The sequence below is a fragment of the Canis lupus genome, chromosome 34, assembly GCF_048164855.1.
Source record: "Canis lupus baileyi chromosome 34, mCanLup2.hap1, whole genome shotgun sequence".
NCBI lineage: Eukaryota > Metazoa > Chordata > Mammalia > Carnivora > Canidae > Canis > Canis lupus.
The window spans coordinates 2,705,775-2,726,518 of NC_132871.1; positions in this window are offsets into that span (position 1 = coordinate 2,705,775).

Genomic DNA, 20,744 nt, shown 5'->3' on the forward strand with positions numbered 1-20,744 from the left:
CTCTCGCTTCAGGTCTGTGTACAAATATCTTTACATTGAAGCTTTCCTTAACTACCCTAATTAAAATATTTTCTATCCCTTCACTGTGACCTGAACTCTCTATTTCTATCTTCCGCTCATTTCTCAAAATAGTATACTTTAAAACCTTAGGGTACATTGCATGTTTATGTATTAATTTATTATCTTTTTCCCCTAATAGAATGTAAGCTTCAAGAGAATAGTCTTTATGTCTTTTTCCCCCACTACTGAATCCCTATTGAGTAGAACAATTCATATTACATAGTAAATGCTCAATACATATTTCTTGAATGAATGAATGAATGAATGGGCTTTGGTTGTTCCCTGACATAAAGAATTGCCAAGGATTTTGAAAGATACTTTTGTAATATAATTCAGAGTAAACACTAGGGTTGAAATAGAATAAAAAATGACTAAGAAAAATGAAACAATAAATAGGTGGAAATATAAAAATAATGGTGTCTTCCTAAGAGAGGTATCATCTCCAAGAGTGAATAGTTATCCTACTTAAAATTATCAAATTTATATATTATATATTATAATTTATTATAATGTTAGGTAATGGAAATACTTGGGCCTTGGCACGTGGAACTTTCCAACTCATATTTCCCCAAAATAAGACTTCTATAAATAAAAACAGATTCTAAATAGAATGTGCCTCTAATTAATATAATGAAAGAAAGTAAGTAAAAATTATATAAATCAGAATTTACCACTTGTCAAGTGGTCTTGTTGAACCAGAATTTTTTCTCTGAACTGGACTTTCAACTGCACCAGATTCAGAGTACAAGACCTACGTTACAGATGGGTTAGCTTTCAGATTATAGAAACTGCTTCAATGGGATATAGCATCCATGACCTTGAAATATAAGAATACCTATTTAGAGTCTTGTTGAAATAAATGATGACTCTCTTCACTTGCTAGTCCCAAATAATTTATTGCTTCTTCTATCAAGTAGAGAAAAAAAGCTTAATACCAAGAGACAATTATAACACACAAAAAGGCTCTCTTAAGTCCTTTATTTCTACCCAAAATAATTTTGAACAATAATAAAATATAGCCTTCACTGATTTTTGAATCATTTTGAAAGATTTTCATAGGCTTTTTCAAATAGTGACAGTATATAAAACCCAATTCTTCACAAGTAAGGGAAGAATAATTACATGGCAAACATCCAAAATATTCCACGCACTTACAATAGGATTCTCAGTTCTGTTGAATACCACCAGAAAATGGAAAAATTGCAAAATATCTATAAATAACTTTCATCTTTTATATGTACAAAAAAACTTCCTTCAGTGTCCTTACTGTTTTTTGGTCACTCATTTAATAACTAAATTCTCTAAGCTTGTAGACCCAAGATGACTTTGAAACTGTTCAACTTTCAATATTATACAAAGAACCATTTTTTTCTTTTATAAGTAAACAGTGTACGCATTTTGTTGCAGCTGTTGTGTGTAAACAACATATTGTTTGGCATCATGAGACTTGCATTCAAATGGCAATTGTTCATATTACTGCTAGTTGTGTGACGACCTTGGTCAAGCACATCATTCTTTTATCCATGAGCTTCATTTTCCTCTTTCAGAAAACAAGTTAAACTTGTATCAAGTCAATGGGAAATATGAAGGCGATAAAGTAGTTGGAAGTATGTAATACATTTCTGTCTCACTGCAGATACTCAATAATAGTTAGCTAAAATGAATTATTTAGCGGCTTTTTGTCAACATTAAAAAAGCTATTTTACACTCTGAAATTCCTCATCTTTTTTAATTAAAGATTTTAAGGGAGGTAAAAGCTCTTTTCAACACAACCATGTTTTATGTCCTCAGTGATGTTTCTCCTAACTTTATTCAATGTTAATCCAACATATAAGTTATTTTAACTTATCATAATAAAAACAAGCCAAGATTTAAATAAGAAAAGATTTTATTCAAAAGGACGACGGTAAAGGGAGAGTGCTCTGACCAGAAGAAGGTCTATCTCAGAGCATAGACAGAGGAGGATTCTTTCTCTCATAGAGAAAAGTAAAACAAGGCTAGAAAGAATTAGGGGTGAAGTTGTGGGGTGAACAGATGGCATGATCAAAGAACTGAACAGAAGATATTTTCCTTTGTGGTTAGCTGATTTTTTAGAAGATGCCCTTAATAGGACATAGTTCCTCACCAGTGCTCAAGCTCAGGGATAGGACCAAGTCCAGGGGCCTGGGGAAGGAGGGAAGCCTGACTAAAGGTAGTCAGGTCACGTTAGCAGCCATTTGGTGAGCATTTGCTCAAGCACAAGAGTAACAGACAAAACATTGAACGATAGTGTTTTTTTGTTTTTCAGTTGTCTTGTTTTGTTTTGTTTTGTTTTGTTTTGTTTTGTTTTGTTTTGTTTTAAATAATACTGAATGTCTTAGTTAGGGCCACTGTGATAGACTACCCTAAGCTGGGTGGTGTAAGCAACAAACATTTATTTCTCATAGTTCTGGAGGCTGAGGGTTGAAGATTAGACTGCCAGTATGTTTTAATTCTTGGTGGAGGCTCCCTTTCTGGTTTATAGATGGCCATCTTCTCCTGTTCCACATAGTGGAGAGAATGAACATCTCTTGTCTTTTCTTGTAAGGGCTCTAAACTCATGACCTAGTTACCTCTCAAAGTCACCCCCTTCTAACATCATTACACTGGGGGTGAGAACTTCAATATATGATGATGAGAGGATGTCAACATGTTATTTGATGCATATTTTCTTCTTTTGAAATGGCTAATATTGTATAAAATATAAGAAGCTATGAACAAATGAAGAGCGATGAATAGCCCAATTTCAAAATATTCTACTCATAAATGCAGTCAGGTCTCAAAAAGATAGGAGTATTCAAGAAACTGGCAACATAAATGTGCCTTTCCTCTGGTTCCTGCCCAAACCCCTTTTCAGTCATTTTCTTCTTTTGGTCCAAGGCAGGTGCTTGTGTCAGTAATAGGTCAAATCTGGAGGATGTGCTCTCTCATGAACCCCCGCAGGCTACTTTTCCTTCTGGTCTGGTTAGAGACTAGAGAACAGGGTAGGAGTTCTACAAGACTAGGATCCAAAAGTACCAAATCCTAAGAAGAAGCAGAGAAATATGAGGCAATTTGGGGAAGAGCTAAAGTGGCTCCTCTGGATGTCTTCATTTTCCCTGACCCTCAAAGGTAGACACACACACACACACACACACTTGCACATATAACTAGTTTTATCAGACCTCCGATACTTGCACATCTTGATCATCTCTAATGATGCTTAAGGGTAGGACGTATAATAGTGTTATGTTTTCATTGTGAATAATATTACTAACTTGTCTCAACATAAATGCTCCCTGTTTTCATTTGTATTTATGATTTTTTTACTAATTTTTTTCCTGCCTTAATTATAGGTAAGATTTTTTTTATCCTAAAAATATAGCCATTATAATTTTATATACTGGAATGAAATTATTTGTTCTTTGTGAGATAAAGGGAGATATTGGGTGTGTGCTTATCTGGTGTGTAACTTGTGAAAACTATAGACCTACCTGGAGCTCTTTAAAACTAGTAATATGCTAATAAAACTAAGATACTTCTATGTTAAAACATTTATCCCAGCCTTTTTTTTTTTTTTTTTTTTTTTTAAGGAAAACCTTCCCATTGTGAACAGTACTTATCTTTAGGCTGAATCTTTATATAAGAGTTGGCCATCATTACATACGATGTTGAAACTCTTCCTGCCGAAGTCAGCAATAACTGCCACATTGCCAGAGGCAATGGCCTATCTTCTCTCTTGTCCTTCACCTCTGGCATTTAACACTGCTTACTCACTCTTCCTCCTGAAAGTTTTTCTCTTCTGTACTTCTGTGAGATCCAGCCTTTTGGAAACTCCTTCTCAGGATTTATAAGCTCGCTTCTACACTACTCTGCTTACATGGATAACCTCATTTACTCTTGGTCCTCGGTTCTTCATACTCTCCTTTGAGAGACTTTACCTGCAACAATAGCTTCAGGAACTATCATCAACGTTTCTATTAGGGAGAGAGAGCTTGTGTCTAGGAAAATACACTTGATACCCACTTGGGATAAAAGCTGAGAGCAGTATGTAGACACCCACCCATACAAGATTGTTAGATTTCTAATTGACAGAATGCAGAGGAAGCTAGGGGTGGTGGGAGACTAGAAGGAAGAAGACCGTGAGAGGAGAGAGCGGGAAGTCCTAAGGACAGCATAGAGGAATGGTTGAGGAACCCTCGAGGACAGAGCTATGTAGTATTTGAATAACGTTCATTTTATTTTCAGTTAATGCTCTTCTCTCTCTCTCCTCTTTACCCAGTTACAATGCTCTACATTCAGAATGAGACGGGCAGCTTTGTTTTGTTTTAATTTAGTTTAGTTTGGTGTATCGTAATATAAAGAAAAAAGCCAAGTTCCACATATTTGTCACTGAGAAAGATAACACTTGCAAGGTGCTAAACAAAGAAATGGATTCACAGTGTTGGAATGAGAGATCACCATGTAAATCCCCCCCCCCAAAAAAAAATTTGCAGAAACCTACAGAAAGCACAATAGAGTCTTATTTCACAATAGAGTAGTAGAGTTTATACCAGTCGCTTTTTATTTATGTCTGAAAGGTAAGGTAAGGCTCTTTACCTTAGTGCTAATCACACTCTCCAAAAATTCATCATCTGTCTGTTGTCCCACTGGACCCCAAACTACTTTAACACAGGAATCATCCCCTTTGCTACTAAAATAATAACCTGCTGTACCATGTGCTTAAAAATAAGCATGTACAGCAGTGAAGGGGGCTTCCTGTTGTCTGTCACAAGCATCCTGGGTTTTAAAAGAGAAAACAAGAAGTAGACCCAGTAGTATCCACCTGGTTAAAGAATTGGACCCCCATGAGGCGAGCCTTCAATCGAAACTAGCATGCTCAAGAAATTTTTAAAAATCTAGTTTTCTGGCAGGCACTGTGAATCAAGATGCAAGAGCACTTGTTTTAGAGTCATTGGGCCCTGTGTTTAAGCACTGGCTCAGTCATTTACTGGCGTGTAATTCGTTGTCACTTTCCTAGCTTCTCTGAATTAAAACTTAGCTCATTTTAAGTCACAGAGTTATGGAGAATATTAAATTATTTAGCACATGTAAAATGAGTTAATGTTCAACTAAGGTGAGTTTAATGCCAGGAATGGGTTTGCAGAGGGGAACAATGTTACAGCAACCGTGGACAAATTTTGCTTACTCTACAATTTCACCTGGAGCCAGCTGTGCCATGAGGCAGTCGCTTTTTATTTATGTCTGAAAAGAGTATCGCTAAAGAACTGGAATCAAATTCTATTTTTGTTTAAAGAACCCAACTTTTGCTGCCGAGGGCATAAGGCCAAATCAAGCGGGAACGGGTACAGTTAGGCTCACTGCCTGTGCTTGGTGACGGTAGTGGATTCTGGGAAGAGGGCAACCTTGGCTTCAGCAGAAGTGCTCTACTGAGCCTCTCCCCAAGGACTTCATGAAATGGACTGTTCATGAAGAAAAATAGAATGGGGAGAAACAACTTAAGTTATTTTCTTAGAAACCTTTAGTTTGTGTTACCTTAACCCTCTGACTGATAGGAGATGGTGAACAGAAGTCCAAAACTTGCCTGAATTTGTAGTGTTTGATTGTTGCAGAGGAAATATATCTGTAATTCATTTTGTAAAGCCCATTTCCCGTTACCCACTACGGAGATACCTGCCACGTCTAATTGTGTTTGTGTAGTTCCTTAATTTGCATGAAAGAAGATAACATAAATGAAAAACTCAGGAGGAAGACTAATTCAGATTACTAGCCCAGGCAAGCTAATTTGTTATTCATTAAATGCTAATGAACCCAGCACCAATGTTTTATTTGTTTCACTCTATTTGAGATTTGAAAGGTCTTGTAACACAGTTGAAGTCTACAATAAACAGATATGTGAAATTAAAGCATTGCTTTCCTCTTGGTTCTGTTTGGTAGTTATACAATTATTCCTGGACTAGGAAAATCAAGTAAAACAGCATGGGAAAGTATGTTTTCTTTCTGTTTGAAATAAGCAAATTTAATCAAATTAAGCTCTTCTCACGTGCGTGTTGTCTTCAATTTCCATAAGATCTAGACATTCTGTATGTCAGTCAGGAGTCAAGCCTATTTTTAAAAATCCACAAATGAAATGGAGTGTGAGTGAAGTGAAATCTATTATATCTTTTTTAACCATTTAAGCATTATTTGTTAACTTTTTTTTTTTTACTTTATTTTCTGTGTCTGCTTTCTATAAAATGAAGCAAGTAGAAAATGATGGCACTTGTAATCAGGGTAGGCTGGTTGTTTAGTTTTTGACCATTGTTTACATTAATTAGCTGGATTATTTATTGGTGAATTTGGCCATTTTGTAGAATTAGTGAATTGACCTCCCTTTATATATCTCGAGTTTATAAGAATCCTTCTATATGCCTTACTGGCTGTCATATTGCAATATTCCATACAGTAAACACCAGGTCGGACTTAGTTTCATTCATCACTGCTCATCTACCCTCAAAACCACAGATGTTCCTTCTATTGATTAGCAGAGCTTTTCTCACATAATAAAACTGACTCACAAAGAGATGTAATCAAGAAGAAGAAAACAATTATACTTTCTCCTTTTTATATAATGCATATAAGACAGCCAGAAATCTACTAATATTCCATAAAGTAAGTTATTAAGGTCACTTACAGCTCTGAGCTGGGGTAAAGTAGTAGAGTTTATACCAGGGATAACTCTGGTAGTTGATCAACCTCTGGTCTAAAACGTGATGCAGTTTGGGCACAGAGGACTGACTACCTGCATGACTTCTGTGTTGAACAAATAGAGTCTGTTTGGGCCAAGTTATTCTACGTCCATTCTTTTTCGGCCATCCAGATATGAGCAACTTTTGGCGGTTGCAAAAGACTATAGCAAGAAAGACAATTCACTTCTGATCTGGGGAATTTTTTTCCAGCAAAACCTCTTGCATGGATCATCTTCGCAGCTACTGAAAAATGCTAACCAGTTTTATTATAGCTCTTTGTAAATTATTTTCAAAGGCCTCCACCTGAAAACAGCTATTGAGATAACTACCTCATCTATTTGGCAGCTGATTTTTTTTTTTTAAGAAAATGCTAATTTTGGAGAGTAGAAGCATGAAGAACAGAGAGAAAGAGCACACATAGGCTTTGGAGAAATAAGAGAAGGTTTTAAACCTGACTCAACCACTTACGAGCTTCATGGTATTTTTAATCTGTCTATTCCTTGGTTTCATCATCTGTCTAACTGGAATAATCATGCTTTATATCATTATTGTACACAGAGTTGAAAGTCCCTATGGCATCAACCTGCACATTGTAGGCACTTGGCTGATATTAATTATAATTTACAGTTTAAAAAAAATTGACAGTTTAAGTTGATCACTCTCTGGTCAATTTATTTATCCATAGATTTGTTTATACTCTGCTGTAAACAAATGAGGTTATAGTGTTTGTCGTTATCTTTTAGCACCTACAACTAGATCTTATTGCTCAGTATCATTCAACAAATATTTGTTAAATTAACAAATGACTTGCTTACTAGCTAATTCTTATTTTTTATATTGTTGATTTTGTATAAATTCCAAGAGATTAGGGATTATAAAACTATTATGTGTCTGAAGTTTCCCCTAGTGCTATTTCTGTCTTAGGGTATAAGTAACATAAAAATATTTCTTAAATGTAATTTTAAAAATTCATTATTCTCATTTTACTTCCATTTATTTTTTTAAAAGATTTTAATCATAAAATTAAGTTTGGGCATATTATTTTAGCATAAGGCAATTTTGAAAGTGATTAGTATTTGGTGGCCTTTGACAATATTTTCTGGAGTCTATAGGTTTACTGCCACTAACGAAATACACCTGCTCTTCCTAACTGCACTTTGATTTACTGCTATTATTTCATGAAGAAATATATTGCAAGATGAGCATATTACAAGATGAGTTCTATTTTAAAACACAAATGTCAATGAACTATCTGCAACTCAGAAAACAAAAGCAAAAACCCAAAACGTTTCTTGATCCTTTTGACCTCATGGTTAAAGTTTAAATTACTTCTTGACATTCACTAAATAAATAAATAAATAAATAAATAAATAAATAAATAAATAAAACACTATTAGGAAAGCAAAGTTGAGAAATAAAATAATAGGTTCTATTATAAATGTACTGTGGACCCTGTGACCTACTGAAATATCTGTGACAAGTTTAATCCTCAAGTGATGGAGAAATTTGTGATAGATACTGATTTTATTGGGTTATTAGATCAACATTATCTTTGTGTATCAAATTAGAGTGAGTGCTTTCATTTCTCAATATAAGTTTGTGGAAAGGCTGAGAGGTCATTTGTTGTTTGCTTATGGGTGCTGCAATGACACAATTGCCATAGGCCATAGGCTTTTATAAAGTTGAAATTGAAATACAATGTGATTAAGACATTGTAAGTCCCTGTAAGTGAGCACTATATGATATTTCTTAGTCGGCCCACTGACAATTGCTTCTCTATCCATCCCTGACATAATGAAAATTCCCCTCAGCTAACTCCACCCTCCTTCCTCTCAGGCCAGAATCTGGAAAGTCCATAAAAAGCTCCAGACAGTTTCTTTACAACTAAGAAGAGAAAGAGCTCTTTCCTGTTTCCATCTGCAACCCTGTGGCACATCATTGACTTTTTAGGAAGAAAGAATTTAGACATTTCTCCAAATTTCTTTCAGCCGTAGGGCATAAGAAAGGAGTAAGTGGTTTTGTTCAGGCTGACAGACTTGGACACAGCAAGATGCAGAAAGTGTTGTCCAAATAACCTAAATTCTTGAGAAACTATGACAATATTTAATCCATGAATGCAGAGGTACTACATATGATGCCAAGTCATCACGTATCATGAGTTATACCCTAGTTGGGACCATCCAGGACAAATCATGGAGCCCGAGGCCTTACAAGATAACCTGTTATTCAATTAGAGGCCTTTTCCTTGGTGTAGCCTGAAATTATCTCCAGAATATTACTTTGTCCTCTTAACAGCCTTCTACTTCACATCTACATTTCTCAAATTCTTCCTCTAAAACAATGTGGTTTGAAACTTAATCAATTGCACTCCTTTATGTGAAATTTACCTTATTAGTAAAAACATATTAAGTTCCCTGATATTATTTTTATAAGCTACATACATATTTTACTATACTATTGTATATCAGTACAGTAATACAAATTATGAAGAAATTGAGATAAAAAGGGAATCTTACTGTCTTTTAATTAACATAATCTCATAGTTTTATCTCCTACAGAATAAATAAAAAGATTTTAGCAGATCCCGAGCATGTCCTTATCTGGTCTAATTCTTGAGCCTCATCTCACACTAATCCATTGCCCTTTCCTATTCATGTTCAAGAAATACACAGCTTGGTGGGGTTCCTTCAAGCACTACCGTGAATACAAATATTGGTTGATACACCATTTACCTATTTTAAATGAATTGCTATACTCTCTTCTCTAAGACTATAAGCTTCTGTTGTAATGGATCTTGTTGTCATCTCTCTCTTTCTATCTCATGCCTTAGTTCATCAAATATAGTGAAGTATCCAATATACATCTTCGTTTTTTTACATTCCGCAAGAGAATTTCCCAGCATATGTATTTTAACAGTCCACACACGAGCATATTTTTATTATATTTTTAAATTTCACTTTAATTCGAGTATAGTTAATATACTGGGTTATTATTAGTTTTAGATATACAATATAGTGATTCGACAATTCCATACATCTCACTTATCAGGACAAGTGCCCTGGATCCCTATTTTACACATCCCACCACCACCTCCCCTCTGGTAGCCATCAGTTTGTTCTTTATAGTTAAGAGTCTGTTTCTTGGTTTTCCTCTCTCTTTCAATCTTTTTTTTTTCTTTCCTTTGCTCCTTTGTTTTGTTTCTTAAATTCCACATATGACTGAAATTATATGGCATGTGCTTTTCACACATGAACATAATTTGGTGAGAATGCTTCAGTAGCCCTTTTATTAATGCCATCTTTTATTTTTAAAATAAATGGAGTTCCTCTTATATCTAAACAGGAGGAAAGTATCTATACAGAATCACCAAAGTTATGTATATGTATATTTTGGTAAAAAGAACCGATGAACAACTAATCATTAAAATAACCATTCAGATTATGCAGCAATTTGAGAAAATTTTAGAAAAAAGCTAAGTACAAAAATAGGATATGTAATTGTACACACTCTCTATTAAAAAATTATGCAAAGTAAACAGTATAACATTGAATAATGAAACACTGAAATTAATAGGCAGGCTTCTCGGCATTTTGCTGACTGTTTTCGTAATTGCTTGCTGAGATTATCACAAAGCATAGTAGCATTCTTCTTATGGGTATTTGTTGGTGCTTTCTGGGTTCTGTGCCTCTACTGAATACTTGATGGTCCCACACTAGTCTTGGTGCTGAAGCAATATATTAGCTACTCCCAGTATATTCTGGAGCTTGTCAACAAGTTTTAATGATGATGCTGTTGTAAGTTTTTCTTTTGCTCTCTTAATGGACTCTGATATCCTCCCCCCATCTCTTTCGGGGAATTAGAGAAATAGATATACCATGATTTTGGTATCAGAAATCCACCAGAATACTTTTTCTTTGTGTCTGCTGTTCTTATTTTTAGTTTTCTTTTGGATAGATCATTTTTTTGCCCAATCTAAAATTATAAATTTTTGTTGTTCTTCTTTTAGAGCCTGTTCTTAAAATTTTCTTATATATATTTAATTTTAACTTCTAAAAATAATCAGGAGATTATCCTCCCAGATGATGTCAGAATTTGAGAATGTTCACTTCTTATATGTTGCTGTTCAATATTTTCATTTTGCTTTGTTTTTGCATTTTTTAATTTTTTTGTGTTATGTGTACTTCATGTTTTAGACCTTTCTTTAGCTCTCTCTTTTCTTCTTTTACATGATTCTTGTCTTCCACATATACCCAATCTCTACTTCTTCAATTATAACTATTTTTTATTGGAAATTGTCAGTGATAGGACACATTTTGATAGAAAAGAGTTTCATTTTTGTCTTAAGTTTTTTCTTAATATTTTAAAGATATTCAGTTGGCTTCATGTTGCTCATGAAAAATTTAATATAGTCCTAATTTTATCTCTTGCCTCTGATCATTTTTAAGATCTCTTAATTTTAGTATTATGAAATTTCACTGACATTCTCAGCTACGTATTCTTACTCCTTTTTCCTACTTGAAAACTTTTATGCTTTTTTTGCATTGAAAATTGTGTTTTGTATTTATTTCTGGTGTATTTTATCTCTGAAAATTTGTCTTTCCTTCATTATAACTATGTATATATAATCTTCATTCCTATTTATATCTATAAATACTATTCTGTTTCTTTTTAAAAAATATATTTTTTAATTTGTTTTTTGTTTTGTTTTGTTTTGTTTTGTTTTGAGAGAGAGAGAGAAAGCATGAGCAGAGGGAGAGACCATCAGACTCTACCATGAGCACAAAGCCCCATGCTGGCCTCAGTCTCACTCATGACCCTGAGATCGTGACCCCAACTGAAACCAAAAGTTAGGCATTTAACTGACTAAGCCATCCAGGCACCCCTAACCTTGGTTTCTTTTAACCTCTCTTTCACATCTTCCATCTTTTTATCTCGTTTTATAAAGTATAAATGAAATGTCTTCTAATTCAGTAATTACTTTTCTGCCTAATATATTTTTATGTTTTTATTTAAATGTTTTACATTTTCTGTTTGTTCACTTTCACTTTTTTCATTTGTTGTTGATTTCGAGCCTTTACTTCATGTGTTTTTACTTAAAATAGTTATTTTATTCTTCCTTAGCAGTTGATATAAGAATTAATCACCAATTAATACAAGAATAATAATACTGGAGAGTAAAATGCTGTTAATTGTTTCTGATGCCTCTTGCTTGTATGATCTTGTTATCATAAATGTAATTTTTGTGAAGCAACTTTATCTGAAAGAAGACTGTTTTGGTCTGGGTTGAGAGTTGGAGTCTATCTTCACAGTGGATTTTGGCTTACCTTCATCAGACATATTAGGAGTTCAAAAGCCAATGACCAATTTTTTCCTTCTCCCTTTTTTTCAATAACTGAATTTTTTTGTTAATTTCATGGCATTGCCCACAGCAATGTCTAGATTGAACTGAGAAGCTTCTTTTTTGTTTGTTTTCACCCACAGGTTAGATGATACAGTGAAGCTTGTAATAGCCTCTGCATTTCTCTTTTCACCTACTTTTCTGGGTTTATAGATAGTTGAAATTCCGGGCTTATCTTTGATGATTTTATTTTCTAACATGGGCACAAGTTCTAGTCCCCGGGTCTCTGTAGATGAACCCTCTCTAGTATGTTCTCCCACTGCCTTGTGACTTCACATGGGAGCTGCCCCAGCTCATCTGCTTTCAGTTTTGATACTGAAATTTTCCTTTTCTTTAAAGCAAGATCAAGTTTGAACTTAAAATAGATTTCTTAGGTTTTACCTGGGATATCCTATGTTTATGGCAGGGAAATATATAGATTTCTTCATCCCTTATAATAACAATTTATCCTGCATATCAGTCTCCAAACAGTTCAGAAAAGTTTTTTTTTAACTTGATTGAAATAAAAGGCATTTCACAGTTTAACTTCACAGAATACAAGGAAACAAAACAGTAATTATATTATCATTTGAAAATTCTACCTACAGACTTTGAAAAAAGTTTTTAAAACAATTTTTTAAAACACTTCAGATAAATACCTTGCTCACTCCAGGTAAATACTTTGGTAAGTGCTGATACATATATATATATATTAGATATATATGAGAAACATCTGCATTTTATTTATTTATGGTCTTATGTTTATTATATTTTTCTGGCTTTATTAAGGTATGACTGACAAAAATTATATATACTTAGGGTGTGCACTGTGTATGTTTTTTAAATATGTGTGACATGTTGATTTAATATACATATACATTGTGAAATGATTATGGCAGTCAAATTAATTAATATGTCCATCCCCTCACCAAATTTGCTAAGACTATAAGCATTTATCAAATAAAAAGAAAGGACTTCATATCCCATGACCCTAAATAATTAAAAATAAGTGCTTATTGTGACTTGTATATGTCATGATGACAGTATTCAGTGCTACCTAATTTTTGTTAATCAATTCTGTCCCCTTCATAGTTTGTAGACACATGATGGCAATTAATGTGTTATGATTTTTGGAATGCATATGCCTGATATACTTCCAAGGAGAAGCTTCCATGAAAAGTTACCTATTAGCTAAGGACCATAAAGCAAACTTCTATATTCTGAGGCATTTCCTTCAAATATGAATCAATGCCTGTGAATGCATAATTCCATCAAGTTGTAGACAATGTTAGGAAGATACAGAAAGACCTACTCCTATGAAATAAGAAGCACTGTGGGAATATAAAACTATTGTCTTACTGTAAACTTAATATTCACTGGAGTGGATAATTGAGAGCAGAATATAAATATAACATCACTTCTTATCTTAAAATATTTCCTATTTCCAAAATGTGATGTTTTCTTTTTTTTCTCTTAAACATAAACTTTACCTGAGTTACATCAAATGATATGTTTATAGATACTGCTTTGTCTATATATTCAAATCTATTGCAAAAGAAATAAAATTAGAAAAGCAATCCTCCATATCTGGAAAAGTTGAACATAACTTTTGATATGACTAAAACATATTTTTTCCTTAAAAAACTTAGAAAAACTACTTAAGAAATGTTAAAAAGGTAATGGAGCACATTAACTCACATCATTCACTCTACAGTTTGAGGGACTCAAAATGGGTCATTAACTATAATTTGACAATGCTGTTCTAAGTAGGAAAAAAAAACAGAAATGTTACTACAAAGCTTCCTACTCTATTCCTTTTAAAAGCATATAGTTACCACACTAATAAAAGCATTTAAAAGGCTTTTTCTTTTGAATGTGAAATTTAATTATATATGGCATCCTTTATAAAAAAAACTTTCAGTGAGAGCTTTTAGGCAATTGTTACTTTTAGTTCAGTACAGTCTATCTATAACATCAATTTTCTATTATTGAAATTATATTACTAATTGAAAGCTACAGATATTCAGTTGCAATTGCTTTAGGAAAGAAAATATTCATGATTTTAGAGTCTACTTCTAGCAGGTGTTGAACTCAAAGTTCTCATTTTTAGCTTATAGCAAAGTCGGCCTTATCAGAACTCATCCAAATCATAACTTAAGTAGGTTATTCCAGCAATTTATTCTTGCAGGAAGCATCACATACCTTTATAGAAAATGAACATCTTAGGGGCGCCTTGGTGGCTCAGTCATTGAACGTGTCTGTCTTTGGCTCAGGTCATGGTCCCGGGGTCCCAGGATCGAGTCCCGCATCAGGCTCTCCATTGAGCGTCTACTTCTCTCTCTGCCTGTGTCACTGCTTCTCTCTCTCTCTCTCTCTCTCTCTGTGTCTTTCATGAATAAATAAATAAAATCTTAAAAAAATATTTTAAATGATATTGCAGCATTTCAGCATAGTGTTTATCCCAGTGTAAGCTCTATTTTCTAGGTATAAATAATGATATAAAGTGATTTACACATGTAAAAAAACAAATTTATTATTCAGATCTGTAGTTCAATCCAATAAAATTACTTTCAAACTGATGACTTAGAGTCAATTATTCTGGTAGATAAGTTGTGTATTACATTTTTTTTTCTTCCGAGCTTTTAAGTTCCAGTGAGTTAACATACAGTGTAACATTAGTTTCAGGTGTAGGATTTAGTGATTCATCACTTGCATACAACACCCATTGCTCAACACAAGTTCCCTCCTTAATCTTTATCACCTATTTAGCTCCTCCTCCTCCACCTCATTGAGTTTTAATGTACGCATCTGTAATTACAATGAAATTATCTTTCACACATCAATCACTGACTTATGTTGTATTGTGACATACCCAGATTGTTACCCAGCTTTCTATGAAATTCCTTTCTAAAATAATAATATGATATGTATTCCAGGTACAAGTCATTTATGTCTTATGTGACCTGTAAATATCTTTTTCAAAGTTTATAGTTTTCCCTATCACTTTAAGTAGTTTTTTAGTGATTTGAAATTTTATTTTTCTCTTATGACTAATCCTCTTTGTGTCCTATTTGAAAAATAATCTTCGCATATCTTAGATTATATATCCTATACTATCATCTAGAAGTGTTAATGTTGTGTTGTAGGTGCTGTATCCTCTAATGTTTTATCAGGGGATATGGGAGGCAATAGGAAACCCAGGCAACTCACTCTTACTGTGTTATTCATCATCATGTCTAGACGTCCATAGGTTGACTTCCTTCTTTTTTACCTATCATAGTCTTTCTGCTTATTCGTGGCCAGGATGTTTTAGTTGTACAGGGGAGGGTCTGGAAGAAATAATCTATCTTTATGGAATCAGAAAGTCTACAGTAATTTTGCAAGGTTTTTTTTTTTCCTGTTTTGTTTGTACCTATGCCTCTGTAATGTTGAGTTATATCTCAAACTGTCCTATAATTGTTTCGCCAACACTTGTTTGCTTATCATTTATCTCAAGTTGTGCATGTTTTCTTACATTGGACTTGGTTACTAAATGGCAGAATCAGCATAATTCTGTTTTCTTTGACCCAGTTGTAGTATATATGTATATCATTTTTAGAATTAATTTGCTTGCAATGCATATGTTATACTTGAGCATTAACATTTTATAGGCAATAAAAATATCAGTTGTCATTTTGTATAAACACATGTAATTCAATGAGCATCTTATGCGGTATAAAAATTTTGTAAAATGAATATATACATTTTTAATACAGTTGCTATCAACTTTTTCTATTTATTCCTACAAAATGGAACCTTATAAGTCTTAAGGATGGGAGATACCTCATAGACAAGAGAGCTTTTCTCTATTTACTAACAAGCCAAAGAGTTGAAAGCAGAACGATTCTGAGAACAGATGTTTCAGTACTCACCCAAATAATCCGACCATTTAATTGCCATATGGCAGAAACACAAAAACAGAAACAAACAAACGCCACTGAAAACTTGACTATTCCTTATCTTCAGGGAATGTGACGCTTAGGATGGAAAATGGGCTACAAATATAATGTCATATCAGTCAACAAAAGAGAATCAAGTTGATTTTATTAAAAGATAAAAATCACTTTATTATAAAATAACACAGTGGTAAACATCATACAGGATTCACTTTATGGGTACCCTCCATATTGATAAAATTCCTGCATATTAACACTCAGTGCTGGAGAATTCTGACTTCATGCCATCTGTTTTCAGATCAATGTATTATAATTGACTGATGGGAATTTTAAAGAAGAAAATCCAGCTGTTCTAAATTTGTCCTCTCTGACCAAAAGTTAAATTATCATATTATACATCTACATAATCACATTCATTTCTACTAAAATGTGACCCTGTAGATGACAGTCTTTAGTAATCAGATGACACAGGAGCTTCTGTTTTAGAAATCTTATATTAATACTGGTATATTATCCCACAAGCAAAATGGTGGCACAGCTTTAAATCCAAAAGCCATCCAATTTTAGATCGGTCAGGACTACTGGAGACATTAACAACTTCTAATACCTGAAACTAATTTGACGGTAAACGGGCCTTTCCTATGCATGATGATAATCTATGCAGACAACCAGATATGCCTGTGTGGCTTGTTGTGCTTGGTTTTATCTGTGTTTGTATTTAGCATATGATGTCTATAACAATACCTGGGGAGGTATTTATCCTCAGTGTCCCCACAAGTATGTATGGTACATGACTCTTTCTTTGAAAGAATTTTCCATGAGATACAAGTAATTAAAGATGCAATGTATTTAATTCATTTACTTATCTATTAAGTTTTAATAATGTCATGTTTGAATTTTAGAGATCTCCCAAGATATGATAGAATTAACTAATCTAAAATTTAAGCTGTTGGTTTTTTGGTTATTAAGATGACAAAACTAGGACCAACTCAGGATAAGTCCATGGAAATATTTTTCTACCATAATATCCATATTACCATTGGCAATAAATATTGTATAAAAACATATATATATATATTTTTCAATATATATATATTGAAAATAGTCTATACCCATGCTACATAAAATCACTGAGGAGCATGGGACACTCTAATTGCTCAAAATAACTAAACCACAAGCAGCAAATAAGGAAGTGGCCAAAGATAAAGTAGAGATTAGGGGAGAACAAATAAAAGTTTCATGCAGCAGTAACAAGACTGGATTTTATTCAAAGAGTAATAGAATGCCTTTGGACTATTACAAAGAGAGGGTAACATGATGCACCACACATCTAGATATATTTGTGGTTTCAAGGCAATGTTTACTGGGGGTGCAGGTGGAGTGATCAACCCTAGAAGTAGTGTCAGGGAGTCAAGGAACAAGCTATTCTCCACACCCATTTGTCATCAGTGAGGCAGAACAAAGTTCTTCAAGATAGAATAGTCAATGCTCTAGTCCTCTTGTTATCACTGGGATCCAGCGGGTAGGTGAGGTTCCACAACCAAAGAATCCATGAAGCAGAAAGATGTGGAAGGAGGAAGGTCCAGTTGGCACTGTATTTCTCCCATACTCTCTCCTGGTATTAGCTGGGCTCAAGGGACACAAGAGCTTCCACCCCCAACCTGAAGCAACAAAGTGATATGAGTGAGCCTTCCACTTCCACCTTCCTTGCTAATGTTGCTATAACCCCACTAGGAGGCAATGAGATGGTACGAGTCATTGTCCCCTTTCACCAGGAAGGGGTCAGCCAGGTCCAAGAGGAGCTGAACCTCATCTCACCCAGCTGTTATGAAGCAGTGTGGATCAGTAGCCCACTTTTGATGAAGTGAAGTTGATAAGGCTTAAAGTGAAGCTGAATACATACATCCACCAGGCAATTGTGTGACAACTCACCATAGGGATGTCCTGCTAAGAATCATCATATAAGAATCAGTGTTATAATATCTAAAATATTCAGTACATAATCGAAATCAATTGTGTATATAATTGAAATCGAATATCACTCATTCACACTGAGAACCAGGAAAATGACAGCATGAATGATAAAAGACAATCGATAGATGCCAACACCGATATGAATCAGATGTTGCAATTGTCTTACAAATATTTTAAAGCACTTATTGCAAAAATATTTCGATAAGCAATTATGGATTTTCTTAAATTAAACAGAAAAATCTCATGAAAGAAAGAGAAATTATATATTAAAAAAGAAATGTAAATAATAGTGAAAAATGCATAGCTGAAATACAAATTTACTGGGCAGTCTGAATAGTAGAACATAGATTACAGAAGATGGAATTAGTGCATTTAAGGACAAATCACTAAAATGACCCAAATATGAAAAACAGAGAAAGTAGACTGAAAAAGAAGTATGAAAAACTATGGACATAATCTCACAAAATATTTATTATATATATCTATATATATTAAAGTTTTTATTGTAGTCACTCACTTGCTCATGACCAATGCGCTCCTTAATCCCTATCACCTATTTAATCCATCTCCTCCACCAACATTCCTACCTCCCCTCTGAGAACCATCATTTTGTTCTCTAAAGGGAAGAGTTTGTTTCTTGTTTTGCCTCTCTCTCTCTTTCTCTCTCTTTTTTCCCTTTGCTTGTTTGTCAATTTCTACCTATGAGTGAAACCATATGATATTTATCTTTCTCTGACTTATTTCACTTACCACTAAACCCTCCAGCTCCATCCATGTTGTTGCAAATGGAAAGATTTTTATTCTTTTTCATAATTCAATGATTTTCATCTATCATCTATCTATCTATCTATCTATCTATCTATCTACCTATCTATCATATATCATCTATCTATCTAATCTATCTATCTATTCATTCATCAATTGATGAACATTTGGCTACTTCTGTATGAGGCTAAAAACATCACGGTGCATGTATGTCTTTGAATTAGAGTTTTTGTATTCTTTGCATAAATACCCAGCAGTGTGTTTGCTGGATCATAGGGTAGTTCCTTTTTCAGTTTTTGAGGAACCTCCATACTGTTTTCCAGAATGCACAATGATATAGGAAGGTTCCTATTTCTCCACATGTTTGCCGACACCTATTATTTCTTGTGTTGTTGATTTTAGCCATTCTGGTAAATGGGAGGTGATTTCTCATCATGGTTTTCATTTGCATTTCTCTGATGATGAGTGAGGTTGAGCATCTTTTCATGTGTCTGTTGGCCATCTGGGTGTCTTCTTTGGGAAAATGTCTATTCATCTCTCCTGCCTTTTTGGGGGTATTGAGATTCATACGTTCTTTATGTATTTTAGATACTATCCCTTTTTTGGATATGACATTTGCAGATATCTTTACCTATTATATAGGTTGCCTTTAAGTTTTATTGATAATTTCCTTTGTTGTGCAGAAGCCTTTTGTATTGATGTAGTCCCTAGAGTTATTTTTTGCTTTTGTTTGCCTTGCTCAGGAGACACATCTAGAAAAAGTTGTTATGGCCAAAGTCAGAGAAATTATTACCTGTGCTATCTTTTCAATCTTTGTGGTCTTAGGTCTCACATTTAGGTCTCTAATCCATTTGAATTTATTTTAGTGAAAGGTGTAAAAAAAAAGTGGTCCAGTTAATTTCTTTTGCATGTTGCTGTTCAGTTTTCCCAACACCATTTGTTGAAGAGACTGTCTTTATCCCACTGGATGGTCTTTCCTGCTTTGCCAGATATTAATTAGCCATATAATCTCAGTTTATTTCTGACTTTTCTATTTTCTTCCATTGATCTCTGGGTCCATTTTTGTGCCAATACCATAATGTTTTGATGACTACAGATTTGCAATATAATTTGAAGTTAGGAACTGTGATGTTTCCAGCTTTTCTTTTTCAAGATTGTTTTGACTATTTGAGGTCTTTTGTGGTTCCATACAAATTTTAGGATTGTTTGTTCTCGCTCTGATGAAAACATGCTGGTGTTATTTTGATAGAGATTGAATTAAATATGTAGATTGCTTTGGGTAGCATAGACATTTTAACAGTATTTGTTCTTCAAATCCATGAACATGAACTGTCTTTCCATTTCTTTGTGTCATCTTCAATTTCTTTATCATATTTGATAATTATCAGAGTACAAGTCTTTGACTTATTTGGCTAGATATATTCCTAGGTGTCTTATCAGTTTTTGTAAAATTGTAAATGGGATTGTTTTCTTAATTTCTCCTTCTGGTATTTCATTATCAATATATAAAAATGCGACAGATTTCTCTCTCTCTCTCTCTCTCTTTTTTTTTTTGTGACAGATTTCTCTATGTTGATTTTGTGTCCTGCAACATTACTGAATTCATCTGTTCTAGGAAGTTTTGGTGGAATCTTTTGGGTTTTCTATATATAGTAGCATGCTGTCTTCAAATAGTGAAAGTTTACTTCTTCCTTAGTGACACTTTTTATTTCTTTTATTTCTTATTTTCTGATCACTGAGGCTAGGACTTCCAGTACTGTGGTAAATTGACAGTGATAAGAGTGGACATCTCTGTCTTGCTCCTGACCATAGAGGAAAAGTTCTCAGTAATTTTCCCCATTGAGGATGACATTACTAGTGGATTTTTCATAGATGGCCTTTATTATGTTGAGGTGGTCGTTCTAAACC